The sequence below is a fragment of the Podarcis liolepis genome (assembly GCF_965112155.1).
Source record: "Podarcis liolepis genome assembly, chromosome: 1".
In the NCBI taxonomy this organism is placed as follows: domain Eukaryota; kingdom Metazoa; phylum Chordata; class Lepidosauria; order Squamata; family Lacertidae; genus Podarcis; species Podarcis liolepis.
Window position 1 is genome coordinate 119903779 of NC_139554.1, and position 17265 is coordinate 119921043.

Genomic DNA, 17265 nt, shown 5'->3' on the forward strand with positions numbered 1-17265 from the left:
GATCCTTGAACCACACTTGAATCAGCGCCTGAATGAGCTTCTCTATAGTCGTACAGTCTGCAGCACGGAGGCGACTTTTGCATATAGCCCACAAATTCTCAATGGGATTTACGTCCGGGGAATTCCCTGGCCAATCAAGTACCTGTATTTGCTGCTCTGTCATGAATTTCTTCACCACTTTCAATGTGTGACAGGGGCAATATCCCAGTACTGTCAGGATACCTCTTTTCCAGCTCTGGAATAACCCTCTTTCGTAGAACCTCAATATATTGTGGGGAGCGCATCATTCTATTGGCTGCAGGGTTCCAACACCATAATGATCAACTGACTTTTCGTGTTTGTTTTGAGTACAGGATTATGAGTAAGATAGAAAACATGCTTTGTTTCACTTAATTTGCACAAGGGTGTAAAGGCCAAAATTCTGAGACCAGGAGGCATAATATATATTACTGTGTCATCTCAGCTGGAGAAAGGCTCATATCAGTCTTGCTATTCTAAAAGGCTGTTGTATATAATGACCGCTTCCCGCATAAAACGGGGGGTGCCCTTTGCGTGGACGCGCGCAGCCCCTGGATCTGGAGCGGCTCCATCAGCATAGGCTTTGCCTTCCCTCAGGTGGGATACCTGGAGGTCTCCGCCTACCCCAGTCAGTTGTCCAATCTCACCTGGGGGAAGCGTTGCCAAGGAGATCAGGCCAGGTAGGGGAGGGATTACCTGCCCACACAATAGAGGGAGGATCTTACCTGGGAATCCTCACTTGGCTCCAGAGCTTCTCCTACCCTACCCACCCTCAGTTAATGCATTATTTTGCAGGTTAACTTTTCTTCATAGGTTTTGCAGGTTAACTTTTATTCACAGGTATGCGGGCGCTGCTACGTTAAGGTCGCTGTTAAAGGGCCGGAAAGGAATTTCCCTGCATTGGCAGGTTTTGCCTTTCCTATAGCAAAACGTCACAACTTTGGCGGTATCAGGCCTTGGGCGGAATCCTTTAGTCCATCTTCCTCTTTGCAGTGGCGATACCAGGGTTCCCCATTAAAGGGGTTTCTGAAGGGAGGCTTTGACCGTACGCCGAAAGGTCGTCATTGCTCTCCCCTGCGGCGGCGGCGTAACAGGGGCGGCTATCTTTGCTTGAACATATGTTCTCCAGAGCCGACCCATCCGCTCCACACACACTGGATAACCCTGATGCTCCCTAGGTCCCCGGCTGGGGACTGGGGAGTGAGAACGCCCAATGCCTGAGCCAAGGTCTACCCACATTTGAAATTTAATAAAGTTGTGGCCAATTTAATCCCATAGCACGTTGTCTTGAGTCGTTATTCCACATGACGGGGGGGACCGCTCGGGATCTGGGGACTCTGCCTGTCCACGCAATGTGTTCTAAGTAAGGCCAAATGAACAGTGTGAGACTTATTTCAGAGAAAACATGCACAGGGTTGTGTTTTAAGTTACATACATAGACTGGCTTTCAGCCTGAGAGTTCATAAGGCAGTTGAGATACAATAGGATAATTTAAAAACAGCATATGAAGTTGTTTTACACCCAGCCAGACCATAGATTCATCCATTTTTATCTATACTGACTAAGGCAAACCCTCCATGTGTACCCATTTTCCAGGGACAGTCCTGGATTTACAGAATTTGATCTCAGAACGTCCTGCTTTTCCTTAGGACATCCCTATTTTCAGTGGAGAAATGTTGGAGGGTATGGAGTTATGTGAACCCTGAGCCAAGGAGATAAGTAACTATACAACTCTTAGAAGATGTCAGAAGGCAGCACTGTTTTTTTAAATGTTTAATGTTTTATTGTGTTTTTATATATATTGGAAGCTGTCCAGATGGGTGAGTAATATTAATAATAATATTATTAATAATAGAATAGGAAAAGGTAAAGGGACCCCTGACCATTAGGTCCAGTCGTGGCCGACTCTGGGGTTGCAGCGCTCATCTCGCTTTATTGGCCGAGGGAGCCGGTGTACAGCTTCCAGGTTATGTGGCCAGCGTGACTAAGCCGCTTCTGGCAAACCAGAGCAGCACACGGAAACGCCGTTTACCTTCCCGTCGGAGCAGTACCTATTTATCTACTTGCACTTTGACATGCTTTCAAACTGGTAGGTGGGCAGGAGCAGGGACCGAGCAATGGGAGCTCACCCCGTTGCAGGGATTCGAACCGCCGACCTTCTGATCGGCAAGTCCTAGGCTCTGTGGTTTAACCCACAGCGCCACCTGCGTCCCTAATAATAGAATAGGACATCCCTATTTTTGTCAGAAAAATGCTAGGGGGCTTGTCTACACTTCTGCCTAGAAAGCATTGATTTGAGCAGTTTCCCACTTGTCTCTAGGCATGGCTCAAAGCAGTTTTACCTTTTCACTGCCACTCCCCGCCCCCCCCCAAACCCCCACTCTTTAGCACTCAATCAAGAGATTGTTTCAACAGACAAAAATACAATACTGTAAAGGAACCCCCTGAAAGGCTCAGGACAAGTCTCTGATGAAAGTCATTTCCCCCCTTTTAATCAGCCTGCATTTATTGATATTTATTTGTTTTTAATGATGTTTTAATAGCTCTGTTGTTGATTTCATCCTAATATGTTGCATTCCACCTCCCTCGCTATGTATTTATGAATGTAGGGATTTATAGATTTAAAAATACAAAAAGAAACAAGGCAGCATGGACACAATTGCCAAGGAGTTCAACACTTGCAATTGCCAAGGGAGCACAGCAGGACAAACCGGCTTGACCTGTCAATCACAGGATGTTGATGTAGCAATGTGGACCCAACTATCCCTGCCACAGCTACACACCTATCCATGATATTCCTATGCGGACATTTCAGGTCAGAGAGGAGAGTACAGAAGAATGAGGAGAAACAGGCAGAGTGTTTTTAATATTATAATCCAGATTTCCCCTTATCACAGAAAATACAAATAGTAACAATAACCTGCTATGCATCTTCAGGCACTGCCGGTGTAGAAGCTCATTCGTGCATTTTATTGAGAGGTGTGTGTTGTGACACTTCGATGAGTGTTCTCTGCCACCACTTTCGTTTGTTCCTCGCCTGAGCACAACCTAGTCATTTAGTTTCCAGCGACTCCCAATACCAAACAATACCTATCCCCACAGATTGCTGAACGCCAAAGGCACACCCAGTTTGTAGGCGCTATTGGCCTAGTTCGCACGAGATACCAAGCCAAACTAAGGCTCGCCTGGAATCCACAAAACATGCAGGCTCCGGGAGATGAACTTGCAGCTGTTTTGTTCCTCCCTGATTGTTTTGGTTTGACTGAGTGTGTCATACAAATCCAGTTTGATCTTGGCTACAGCTTGCGGTTGGTGAGCACAGAGCTGAACTGTGAGTCTGAGTTTGGACAACACAATCTGTGTTCACACTCCCATTTACTGCGCACTCAGCGTGTTTCCAGTGCTGGGTTTTTGCCCTGTGTTCACATGATGTTCTCCCAAATGCATCTGCGCCCTGTAATTGTTGTGAAATACTACTGCACAATGCACTGTTTTTCACACCAGCTTCACACAGAGTGCTGTTTTGCGCTTCGCCTCAGGTGCCAAAATGTCTTGGACTGGCCCGAGATTGGAGTCTTCCTAATTTGTCTGCAGCCAAGGCATGAGCACTTTTGTATGAGGATAAAGACACCCCCACCCTGTCAATGCCCCCTGGTGCGTATACAAACTGAAACAGCATCTGACACTAATTTGTGTTAATGTGAACAGCTGGGGGGGTAAGGTTAAGTGCCATGAAACCGGTAAAAAAACAACTTCGCTGCACTTTAAGCTGGTAATGTGAACACGCCTTATGCCAAACTTTGGCTTAGCTCAGTGTGTCATGGGACAAAAAAGGATCAAGGAAGAACATAAGGACTGGAAACACCTCTCCGGGAGCCTGCATGTTTGTGCAGTCCTGGTAGACATGGTTTGGCTTACGTAAGAGGGCCTTCTGGTGGTTCCTTCACTGCGAGAAGTACAGTGGTACCTCTGGATGCGAACGGGATCCATTCCGGAGCCCTGTTCGTATCCTGAAGCGAACACAACCCGCGTCTGAGCATGCGCGGGTCGCGATTCGCCGCTTCTGCACATGCGCGTGACGTCATTTTGAGCGTCTGCACATGCGCAAGCGGCAAAACCCAGAAGTAATGGCTCCATTACTTCTGGGTCACCGCGGAGCACAACCCGAAAACGCTCAACCTGAAGCTACTTCAACACAAGGTATGACTGTAAAGCTACAGGGAACCAGGCAGAGGGCCTTCTCGGTAGTGATGCCCGTCCTTTGGAACGCCCTCCCATCAGATGTCAAGGAAATAAACAACTATCTGGCTTTTAGAAGACATCTGAAGGCAGCCCTGTTTAGGGAAGTTTTTAATGTCTGGTGTTTTATCACATTTTTAATATTATTATTAATATTCTGTTGGGAGCCACCCAGAGTGGCTGGGGAAACCAAGCCAGATGGGCAGGGTATAAATTATTATTATTTTTATCATATTACAGAGTTGTGTGAATCATGCCATCCTCTCAAGATCTCTACATGGTAAGTGTGGGGGATTATCTTGGAGGTTGTAATCACGCAACAAACATCAGGCTTGGTTTTTTAAAAAGTACTGAAGACCTTTGCAGGACTTACTTATAGCATCCTGATTACCTATTTGCTTGCACAAAGCTTGCATGGAGGTTAGATTGTCCAATGAAAATAGGGACGTCCTAAGGAAAAGTAAGGGACACGGGTGGTGCTGTGGGTTAAACCACAGAGCCTAGGACTTGCCAGTCAGAAGGTCCGCGGTTCGAATCCCCGTGACGGGGTGAGCTCCTGTTCCTCTGTCCCTGCTCCTTCCAACCTAGCAGTTCGAAAGCACGTCAAAGTGCAAGTAGATAAATAGGTACCGCTCCAGCGGGAAGGTAAACGGCGTTTCCGTGAGCTGCTCTGGTTCGCCAGAAGCGGCTTAGTCATGCTGGCCACATGACCTGGAAGCTGTACGCCGGCTCCCTCGGCTAATAAAGCGAGATGAGCGCCACAACCCCAGAGTTGGTCATGACTGGACCTAATGGTCAGGGGTCCCTTTACCCTTTACCTTAAGGAAAAGCAGGATACTCTGGGATCAAATCGGAAACGAGGCTGGCTTCTGTAAATCTGGGTGTCCCTGGAAAATAGGGCAGTTGGGGGTGTCTGTGTCTGTAAGTACTCTAATGGAGACCCCCTTTCCATGCTGTTGCTCTCTTGCCCCAATTTTTTCTCATAACTAATGTCCAGAACTTTGATCTGCCCTTCATGAATGTTAATGATAGCAAGCAGGCAGCGCATACTTGATTGTTCTTGTATCCTGACCTGACTCACATGTTGTAAATGAAGGAACAGCTGAAAGGTAAGCTTCCCCTCAGCCTTTCTGGGGCATGGTGCACTATGCAGCTGAAGCACTTGCGAAGCTACTTTATGAGGAGGACACAGAGGAAGGTAGGAGCATGGCGTTATTGAAATGCCCTACTTCTCACGCCCAAGCAATGGAAAATTTAAAGCGCTGCTTCTTGTGCTGTAGTAAATTGTCTCAGTCTGTGGTGAAGTATGTCCTCGTTTGATGGTAAGTTACCTAGATAATCACATTGTTCTGTTTATGCAGACAGATCCAGCCTACATTGCAGTATTCAGCTTGAAGAAGAAGAAAACTGCTCATACAATCAGTCTGCTCCATACATCCTGCTGTCTTATTCATCAGTGTCAGTTCCTACTTGTTTCTGGTAAACCACTGTATCTTTTTCGTTGTTGTTGTAGTAGTAGTAGTAGTAGTAGTAGTAGTAGTAGTAATACAGTGGTACCTCTGGATACGAATGGGGTCCGTTCCAGAGCCCCGTTCACATCCTAAAGTAAACGTAAGACGCGGCTGCGCATGCGCGTTTCGCCGCTTCCACGCATGCGCATGACATTATTTTGAGCATCTGTGCATGCGCGAGCAGCAAAACCCGGAAGTAACGCGCTCTGTTACTTCTGGGTCGCCGCAGAGCGCAACCTGAAAATACTTAACTTGAAGCTACTTCAACCCGAGGTATGACTGTAATAATAATAATATATCATCATCATCATTTATACCCCGCCCATCTGGCTGGGTTTCCCCAGCCACTCTGGGCGGTTCCCAACAGAATATTAAAAACACAATTGTTGTGTTGTGAAATCCCACTGTTCAATGCATGGTTAGTCAAACCAGCTTCATGGAGCAAGTCCGGCCTACCCATGAGGCAAGGTGAGGCAACTGCCTCAGACAGCAGGATCTACAAGGGCAGCAGATCCCAATATATATATCTTTCTTTTTTAAAAAAGTGAGGTCTCTACAAGTTAAATCTCAACCATGGAAGGCACTTGTATTTTGACTCTAGTCATACATGCGTATAAAGGAATGCCCATGGGACAAAACATGCAATCTCTGTAAACATTGCTGAATGGGTGTCAGAGAGCCTAGGATAACTACAACCAGATCTTTTTGGGTGTTGTGCCTGGAAAAGTGCTTTTTAAAAGGGGGAGGGAACTGGGGTGCAAAATGGCCACCGTGCTCTCGCGATAAAAAAAACGGGAAGATGGTGTCTCAGGTCTTGGCTTCAAAGTGTTGGAGGGTATGAGATTTGGGGGTGTGATTCCCCCCACACCTGGTGCTGAAGTAACTTCAAAGCAACCCATTACAATCCATTGCGGCCTAACAGGATGGCCCCCCTGGAATTTGTCACATGCACACACACCTAAACATAAATTTGTAAATCTGTCTGTGCTTTGCTACCCAGAGTTGAAATTCATGACTTTCCACATAACTCTTTTTGCACGCATGCAGTACTGTACAGCAGTATATGCAGGTCAGGACAAAAAATAAAGAAATAGGAGGGCACATTCTGCTGAGGCAGCCTTTCTCAACTTGTGGGTCCCCAGATGTTGTTGTACTACAACTCCCATCACCCCTAGCTAGCAAGGCCAGAGCTCAGGGATGATGGGAGTTGTAGTCCAACAACGTCTGGGGACCCACAGGTTGAGAACCGCTGTGAGGGACAAACTTTGTTCCACATGCTAAATTTCTGAAAGAGAGGAAAGAAAGATTAGGTGGCGGGGAGGAGGGCAAGCCTTGTGGAGACCTACTTCTCTCCCCCACCTTCCTCTCTCAAATACCATGCAGATAACATAATGGGGGCTTCTGGGCTACACTGGCACAAAACTGCTTGATTCTGGAGCCCCAGAACTTGTTGATTTCTGAGGGACAGGCCCCAGTGTTCTCATGCTGCAGCTCTGCGGATGAGAACTGGAAGCGACGACATGAAATCCTTGCCCTGGTTTGCTCCTCCTTGGGGGCAGGATGAGGAGAGATAGGAGGTGGAGGGGGGAGAGAAAGGAAAGAAGCGAGAAGGGGTTTCTCCAGCCAAGTCAGGAGCTGGGATGGGCATTTGGAGAGGATTCCTAACTTGGCAGAAAGAGAGAGTGGCGGGAGAGGGAAAGAAGCAGCAAAATGGATATACAGGACAAACTGCATCCTGTATTTGACTCAGTACAGGACATAGCACTTTACATTGAAATACAGGACAATCCTATATTATACAGGACAGGTGGCAACCCTATAGCCCCTGTTGTATTACCAACACCTGTATGAAACCTGGATGAGTAACGATGGTTTAACACACTATGGTCCTGAAATTATACCCACAGAAGGGGGACAGGGCGACTTAATAGCACAGGTGCACACGTGTTGCATTGACTCATATCCTACTTAAATGGAGGGTGTGTACGGCCGCCTTAAGGCTCAAGGCCTAGAAAGGAGAAACCGCTTTGCTTCAACATTGCCCTGTAGCTCAGGGAACTCTGCTTGGTTATATATTGTATTTAAATAAAAAGAAGACCATTAGCTTATCATGGCTGTTTGAGGTGTGGTGATTTATGACGTTTAGTCACTCATTAGAAATGCATTTATTTTAAAGACTTTCCAACCTTCCCTCTGCACTCGGAACTGTTGGAAACGTCAATAAATGTGGGAATGGGAGAGACGTTAAACGACTCCTTCTCAGGTCCAGAGTCTTCGTTCCGCTTGCGGTTTGGTCATTTTTATCAGCGATGATTTATCCATTAATACACATGGGTGATGTTTATTGCCGCATGGGCGAAGAATAATGACTTGAGAAATTATACTTGGCTCTGTCGCTCCGTGGGCAACCTTTGTCATGTTTCAGCAGCAGAGCAATACAAATACGGTAAGCCGCTGGCACAGCACGGCACATAATGGTGCCGAACACTGCCTTGGATTGATATTTCTTCCCTCAGATGCTGGTTCCATCGCCTCCAAGTCCTCTGAGGTAACCGGGGAGTGTGCAGCCACTGAATCTTCCATTCTGTTCTCTTTGCCAACCTTCTTGTCCCACACAGGTTTCTACTTCCACATCCTCACCCCCAAACACACAGGGGAGTAGAATGGAGTAGAAGGCACAGGAGGACTGGATGGGCAAATTCGCCCCACATCCTTGGCACATGAGAAAGGGCCTGCCACATTGAAGGCATAGTCCCTGGTGGACACCATCCAAACCTCAGGGGCATCAGGGATCACGAAAAGTAACCCAGCAGATCTTGCTGATCAAGTCAGAGCATAGGGAACCAGGGTTCCGGTTGTTTATGGCTTTGTACATAGCATCTTACATTGAAATACAGGACAATCCTGTATTCTACTGTTGTTGTTGTTTAGTCGTTTAGTTGTGTCCAACTCTTAGTGATCCCATGGACCAGAGCACGCCAGGCACTCCTGTCTTCCACTGCCTCCCGCAGTTTGGTCAAACTCATGCTGGTAGCTTCGAGAACACTGTCCAACCATCTCGTCCTCTGTCGTCCCCTTCTCCTTGTGCCCTCCATCTTTCCCAACATCAGGGTCTTTTCCAGGGAGTCTTCTCTTCTCATGAGGTGGCCAAAGTATTGGAGCCTCAGGTTCAGGATCTGTCCTTCCAGTGAGCACTCAGGGCTGATTTCCTTCAGAATGGATAGGTTTGATCTTCTTGCAGTCCATGGGACTCTCAAGAGTCTCCTCCAGCACCAGAATTCAAAAGCATCCATTCTTCGGCGATCAGCCTTCTTTATGGTCCAGCTCTCACTTCCACACATCACTACTGAGAAAACCATAGCTTTAACTATACGGACCTTTGTTGGCAAGGTGATGTCTCTGCTTTTTAAGATGCTGTCTAGGTTTGTCATTGCTTTTCTCCCTAGATTCTACTATTACTACTACTAATTTATTTATACCCCACCCATCTGGCTGGATTTCCCCGGCCACTCTGGGCAGCTTCCAACAAAAGATTAAAACTACATTAACACATCAGTCATTAAAAACTTCCCTAAACAGGGCTGCCTTCAGATGTCTTCTAAACGTCAGATGGTTGCTTATTTCTTTGACATCTGATGGGAGGGCGTTCCACAGGGCGGGCGCCACTACCAAGAAGGCCCTCTGCCTGGTTCCCTGTAACTTTGTTTCTCACAGAAGGCCCTCGGCGCTGGACCTCACTGTCTGGGCTGAATGATGGGGGTGGAGACTCTCCTTCAGGTATATAAATAGAATAAAATAAAGCCTTGAACTTGGACAAACTGCATATCGGCAGTCAGTTATATTTATTGTTACAGATTTTCAGCCTTATAAGTCAGGGAGATGGAGCCCATCTCGGACAGCATTAAAGGACAAGTGGTCAGTTGTTTAATTGTTTTGTTTATTCATACCACTAAGCAGGATGCCATTAGGGTTTTATTTTTATTTTCCCGACAGGCACCAAAACATCCTCAGGATATGAAACCTCACTATAAGACAAAGCCAGCCGCCTCGTACCAGGTCAGAACATTCGTTCATCTAGCACAACAGTCTTTACAGAACTGACAGCAGCTCTTCAGACAGCCCTACCTGGACCCAGAGATGTCAACCTGAAGATGCTGAATATAAGACTTGAGACCTTTTCCGTTGCAATTTAGATGCTCTAGTGTGGAGGTTCTACAGTCCCGTTCTTAATGTGGTTCAACATATGGCCCCGAAGTCTTTGCTTTCTCTGTTTTGCCCGAGGTTTAAATGTCTGAGTCAAGTGCTTAAATTGCAAAGTAAGGTCCATTATAGAATTTAAAACGAATTAAAGTCCTTCCTATCAGAAAGGCAAATAATCCCTTGCAAATGTGGCATGGAAACTTGTTTCTTTGCTGAGATGTTTTCTTCCGCTTGACTCAAAGAAATAGATGTGTTGTTGTGAAGTTGATTTTAGCAGATCAACAACTAGTCACTGAATGATGCACTTTTCAGCTCTTAACGATATTAGATTTATTTGCAAAGCTCCTGTAGCCTGAGAGAAAATAAAATCTAAACAGTCATCTACACTTAATTCCAGTTGTGAATAACATTGTCAGAAAACCACAAAGGGTATAAAATAATCATGCTATTTTTCTTGCTCTGATTGCATAATTTCAGCGACCTGGTTCAATGTTGAACTAGAAAACTACCAGCTTTCAAAATATGTATTTTAACTTTTTGACTGCTTTGAGTGACTCTTTGCTAAGCTTTTAGATTTAAATATCATTTTCTAATTTGCAACAGAAAAGGAATTGTGTAGCTGCGTGAAAATCACCTGAAATTCATTTGATTTGTTTTCTTTGATGCTTTACATGCCATTTTTGTTTTATTTCTGTATGCTGTTTGTTCACTAAAGCTGGGGGGTTACAATCCATTAAATGACAGCTGTTTGCTTAATAATGCAGCACCCAGCCTTATTTTACATCCTTTTTAGTATGCTTGTTATTGCTATTTATGCTGCAAGAAGTGCTTCTGTAGCCTTATGAGGCTTTGCCCTCGGGTGGGAAAAATATTGTGCCTGGGAAAGGGAAGTGGGAGTCAACAGACACTCAAGAAATAGTTTCGGAGAAAAGGCTTTTTATTTATACCATCCATGAACTGGTAAAAGGAGTAAGTGTGATAAGTCACAAAAAGCATGCACGAGTTCACAATCATGTGCACAAGCATATATACCCCTTTCCAGTTCCCTCCTCCTTTCTCCTCCCTCAGGAGTCCTGCCCCATGTTGAGGTTCCTGAGCATGTACAGAAAGCTGTCTTGGGACTATTGTGGACTCTTGGCAGGAAAGGGGGTGAGGGGGTTTTCAGAGTGTTCCCGTTGTTTCATTCTTGTGCTTTGGCATGGTTCCCGGAGAGAAAGCAAGTTGCAATGTGGTTCTGAGAAAGGCCTGAGAAGACAATGGGCTCTGTTCTCTACCTTGTTGCAATCTTTTTAGTTACAGCAAGCGGAATGTTTCTGATGCTTAGCTGCTGAGAAAATGATTTTGAAAAGCTTTGAGAAGCTTTGAGCCTGCTTTGGTGGGGGGTGACTTTGGGCCTAGGTGAGGTCACCTGTCCTCACCTTCCTTCACTTAAAAAAAAACAAAAACAGAAAGGCAAGGTTCTTTTTTTCTTTTTAAAAATAAATTTATTTGGTTTTTCAGATTAAAATTTTACTGTCACATATCGAATATACAACATAAAAACAAGATTCCAGAGAATCTCCTGGACTTCGCTTTTCTCCTTTATGAGTCCTGTTGTTAATGATATCCTCCTGCATCTTTTATAATAATCCAAATCTTTTACCTCTCCACTGTGTCCAAAATTCACCATTGAACCACAAGTGATATTCCAATCCTACTAACGATCTTAACTGTTTACAATAGTTTTTAAGATAAATTATAACTTTCCCCCATTCCTTATTAAAATTTTGGTCTTCCTGATTTCTGATTCTTCCGGTCATTCTAGCCATTTCGGCATACAGTGGTGCCCCGCAAGACGAATGCCTCGCAAGACGGAAAACTCGCTAGACGAAAGAGTTTTCCGTTTTGGAGGTGCTTCGCAAAACGAATTTCCTATGGGCTTGCTTTGCAAGACGACAATGTCTTGCGAGTTCCTGCTGGCTCCCCCCCTTTTTCTAAGCCGCTAAGCTGCTTATCAGCTGATCCGATCAGCAGATAAGCCACTAAAAGCCGCTAATAACGCTAATCCGCTAATCCGTCAATGGGCTTGCTTCGCAAGACGAAAAAACCGCTAAACGAAGAGAATCACAGAACGGATTCTTTTCGTCTTGCGAGGCACCACTGTAATCCATCAACTTGATCTGCCGTTCTTCTTTGGTAGCAACTTTATCTTATTTCCATCTCCGAGCTAATTACATCCGCGCAGCCGTGGTCACATACATAAATAGTCTTTTCTGCTCCCTTAGGATTTCGGCCCCTAGAATTCCTAAAAGAAAGGCTTCAGGTTTTTTTAGAAACAGAAAGGCAAGGTAAATAATAATAAATATGTCAAGTTTCCAGTTTCATAAAAGCAAATTAAAAAATGGAAATACCCCCTTACACGGGGGTTCTGGTCCTGGCTGTTGCAGACGTCAGCTCTGTCCCTAATAACCGAGAAGAAACTATCTAGCTGGTTGTGGCTAGGTTTCTTTCTACAAAAAGTGCAATCATCTGTACTGATATAACCTTTGTGTTATATCAGTTAATTTGGATATGCAGAAGATATTAAAAATAAATTTAAGGAACTGCAGAAAGAGGGCGAAGGAAGTCAAGTTTTGAAATGTCAGAATGATTGTAAAATTAGTGAAATGTATAAACCTGAAAAATAATTAAAAATTAAAAATCGAGACATTAAAAAAACCAACCCATTACGTTGCAATTATGTTGTAATGTTGAAATAACCACTGGTGATACTAAATCATATAAAACCAGTGCAGGAAAAACATCATGCCATGCTTAATAATATATGGATCCATAATGGGACCACCCATAAAAAGGGAGGTATCAAGTGGCTTAAGGAAACCCCTAGATTTTCAGAATAGTGTTGCACGCCACCACAATATCTGAGTGGGGCAAGATTCCAGGCGTTCCAGGTGCTTACCCATCGTTTATGTTTCCTTTTGGAAATGAGGCAAAGCAGAGACTGTGGTGTCTTTATGATATATGGTTTATATACACACATATACATCCTGAGCCCATCATGAAGGGGTTGACAGCATCAACACCCAAAATGGTCTTGTTTCTCCCATAGCTGCAGCCTTAGATTCAGATATAAGTCAACCATCTTGTTCTGACCCTCTTTCCAGCTTGCTGCCCTTTACCAGCCTGCAACCTTTTCCCCTCTAGGTCACACCATAGCCAACCTTAAAGACATTAATTCAAGCTCTGGCTTTGTCTTCTAACTAATTCTGAGTTGATTTGTCGTCTGCCACAGGGTCTTTGATTTCTCAGTGACTCATTACCTTTCCTTTGTTCTTGTAATGGCCCATTTCCCTGAACACGGAAAGCTGGGTCTAGCATCCAGTTTAACTCCCCAAGCCTTCTGAATTGTAACACCTACTGGACCCAGGAATTTAGGGGAGTCTGGCACCCACAAACTCATAGCAGTGAAAAAAAGTCCCATCCCACTGCCAAAGAAACCCATTAGAAAGAGGATTGAGCTCAGTCCCCACAGAATGTTGACTGACTGTTGAGGGAAGGAAACAGAAAACCAGAGGGTGGAGGAAGAATGGACTGGGTTGGCAGAATCCTGAACAGGAGTTAATTATGCCGCATTACAACACTTAAAACTTCATGTTGTTAAGTTTGCGATACTTTGGAGTGTTGATGGAGTGGTTTTTATGCAGGTGTTATTGGACTTTTACATGTGGTATGTTGCCTCCAAGAATGTAGTCTACTGACATTCCAGGAATCATGTTGAATAATCATTAGTCCTCAGTACACACACACACACACACACACACACACGTATATATATTACCATTAATGTGCAGGGAACTGTACAGCTTAACAACAAAAGACAGATCCTTTTTCTGAGGAATACTCTCTCTCTCTCACACACAACATATATAGCTCTCTTTTTCAGTGCAATCAAACTCTATTGATGCACAGATGCTAAAACTCCCCAAAAAGGGGACATGCAGCAAGTTTCAGGGCTATGCTGCAAATAAGTAGTTACCCTACTTGCTAAAAAGAAAACCAAGATGTGTTTGATTTTGGGACAGTTTCGCTGCCACCCTTGAAGCCCCACCCATCCATCATGGCTTCGTTGCAAAGATCTCCAAGAATTTCAAGCCCAGCCTTAAGAGCTAAAATCTGACCAAATGACCACACACAAAAACACTATCAGAGAAAAGAAACGGGTCAAGTATTCTACCTGAAGTATGGGTTACACGGGTGAAGAGGCAAACGATTTAGAGGCTGCGTGTTTTCCTTGAGGGGAAGAGAGGAGAAGCAGAACTTATCCACCCTGCATCAGAAAAAAAATCTCAAAAGCTTTCCTGTTTTTAGGTATGCCTGCGCACAGCTCTAAAGCTGACAGCCTGACATGATCCCAAGGCGTCCACTAGACGGCACTGCACACTTGTATTAAGAGACGGCTAGGGATTCCTGAGCTAACTTTTCAAGTGGTTGGAAAAGGGACTTCTGCTAGGTAATTATCCCACTCCCCAAATGCTGATGAAGAGAATGCCATTAAAATCCATTAGGTACTTTAGTAGTCCTAGTCTCTTTAATGATTCTTGACATCTTATTTGTAAAGGGACCCCCAAGGGAATCTTTTGTGGAACTGCACACCTGTTAAAACACAACAGCTGCCTCCTATTTGTAATTTCCAGGGGGGGAAATTAAAAACCATTTTCTTCTGACAAACTTTTTCAGCAGGATTGGGGAGTAAAGTCTCTGTCTCGGGTGTTTGTTTGTATTATTCCTAAACTTATCTTTAGGTGTTTTATTGTATGGTTTTAAATTGCCTCGAAATGTATATTGAAGTGCGATTTATTCATATTCCAAACCTCGCTCTCTTTCAAGCCTGTGTTTGGCTGTACCATTTCAGACCACAGGGACACGCAAGATGCTTCACACAGAATTATAGGTGTCAGGGAGAAGGGTTGTTGCTTAGCCTGGAGGTTCAAAATATTGTTCGAACTTTATCTTTGAATTATGCGGGCTACCTTCACCGAACAAAACAGCCCACCCGTCACAACGCGTTGCGTTGCTCAAGCCTCGGGGTGGTTAGATTAAGCCTCTTCCAACTCTACGATTCCACAGCGGCTATTTGGGATTTGCAGCCCCTACCCACCCAAGAGTCCCTCGCACGAAAGCACACCGAGGCTAGAGCAACAAACGAATCCGTTTAAAAAAGCGAAATCTGGAGCGAAGCAGCGATAGCCCCCGATTTGCATGCAAAAACGCGCCGGGGTTTGTTCCAATAGGAAAAGCAACCCAATGCAAACGGCAGCCTGCAAGCCGGCCACATTGCAGGCCGGGATTCCTTGCAATCATCTAATCTAAAGCGAAATCTGGAGTGCTGCAGCCTTAGCCACCGATTTGCATGCAAAAACGTGCCGGGGTTTGTTCCAGAAGGAAAAGCAACCCAGTGTAAACGGCAGCCTGCAAACCGGCCACATTGCAGGCCGGGATTCCCGGCAATCATCCATCTAAACGTCTTATAAACTGCTCCCCTCCTCAACCAGCCTGCCACTTCCTAGCTCCGTTTCGTGCGTAAAAGCGCAACGACCCTTTGCAGTGCTTCCTTCCGTTTGCATATTTTCTCCCTCAGTCCCCCCCCTCTCTTGAGCCGATTTAAGCCGTCTTCATAGGTTCTCCAACACGCCCGTCATCCCTCCGACCCAATCGGAAGAAGCACCGCGATGGACCCACCCTGCTTCCGAGCCCAAGGAAAGAAGCGCGTCACTGTGGGCGGAGAGGGTCGTTGGATGGCGGAGGAAGCGGAGCGCCGGGTACGCTGCACGTGTGAAATGTAAGGTGCCCGTGGGGAAACCCTAGGGAGGTCTCAGGCAACCCTGAGCTCGTTGGATCAGATTCTGAGTTCAAGTGGGACTTGTCCCCTAGTTCACTGGGCGCAGTAGCTTTGCAGCCATAGACATCAGAATCATTTGATATTGTGATGGCTGCTGCCTCGCAACGCTCTACTCATCTGCCAGATGTATGCGGGGTTTCCAGTGGGTTACCCCAGTTCTGCCTCCTGAGGCAGCCGCTTCAGTGTGCCTCATGGGAGGGCCGGCCCTGTGATAGAGTCAGGAAGCGATCCGGAGTTTTAGCCTGGGAGGGGAGGTGGAAAATGGATATTCAACCTGAAGGACTGTCTCCACCCCCATCGTTCCGCCTGGACACTGAGGTCCACCTCCGAGGGCTTTCTGGCGGTCCCCTCACTACGAGAAGTAACGCTACAGGGAATCAGGTGGAGGGCCTCCTTGGTAGTGGCACCCATCCTGTGGAACATCCTCCCATCAGATGTCAAGGAAATAAATAACTATACAACTTTTAGAAGACATCTGAAGGCAGCCCTGTTCAGGAGGGTTTTCAACGGTGGATGTTTTATTGTGTTTTTAATATTTTGTTGGGAGTCGACTGGGGCAACTCAAGTCAGATGGGCTGGTGGCATATAAATCATAAAATCGTCGTCGTTATTATTCAGAGAGTTGCATTTCCTTACTTTCCACCATGTGCAAAAACGGTGTCATTTTCCACAGATCCAGCTTGTATAAATGGACTGGGCTGGGGCGGGTCTCTTTTTGAATGTAAGAAAGGGAGCCTTAACCCATTTCCACCATAAGCAAAAGTCTTCCTGCTTAATATCAGCAACAGACTTTGGGCTGTCAGCAACACCCTGTGTGATGCCAAAATTTGGTGCCCCCTGCCCTCACTTTCTCTTCTACATTATTGTCGCGGTGCTTCCCCCCCCCCCCCGGCTTGGTATCCAGTGCGGGTGAACCATTCACGCTCCCCTAAATCTGCCTCTGTTAATCTAGTGCAGAGTTCCCCAAACGTGGGCCTCTAGCTGTCTTTTGGACTACAACTCCCATTATCCCTATATAGCAGGATCAGTGGTCAGGGATGATGGGAATTGTAGTCCAAAAACAGCCAGAGGCCCATGTTGTGGAAACACTGATCTCATGGCATGAGTGCCTCTTACATCCCATCCTTCTTGTTTAAATTTATCTGTGTTAGTTGGCAAACTTGCACTGGCTTTACTTCCCCTCAGAAGTTGTGTGATACTGCTTACTTGGCCTCCCCGACACCCCTTACGAAGGCAGGAGGGGAAGAAGTGGGGCTGAGGCAGCAGCGAGGTCACTGCAGTTCAGATGCCCCTTTTGGTAACCCATCTCCCCATCCCATGAGGTTGAATCCTGACAAGACAGAAGTACTGTTTTGGGGGGACAGGGAGCGGGTGGGTAACTGTGCCCCTGAAGGACCAGGTGCGCAGCCTGGGAGTCAT

General features: G+C 45.7%; 1 long non-coding RNA gene across 1 annotated transcript; it reads left to right on the top strand.

Annotated features, from left to right (window-relative positions):
• Positions 1-4501: 4501 nt before the first annotated feature.
• LOC310691387 lies at positions 4502-10718 on the top strand. Its single transcript, XR_014518488.1, has 3 exons — positions 4502-4537; positions 5619-5736; positions 9762-10718. It is a non-coding gene; the product is annotated as an uncharacterized lncRNA (long non-coding RNA).
• Positions 10719-17265: the final 6547 nt, after the last annotated feature.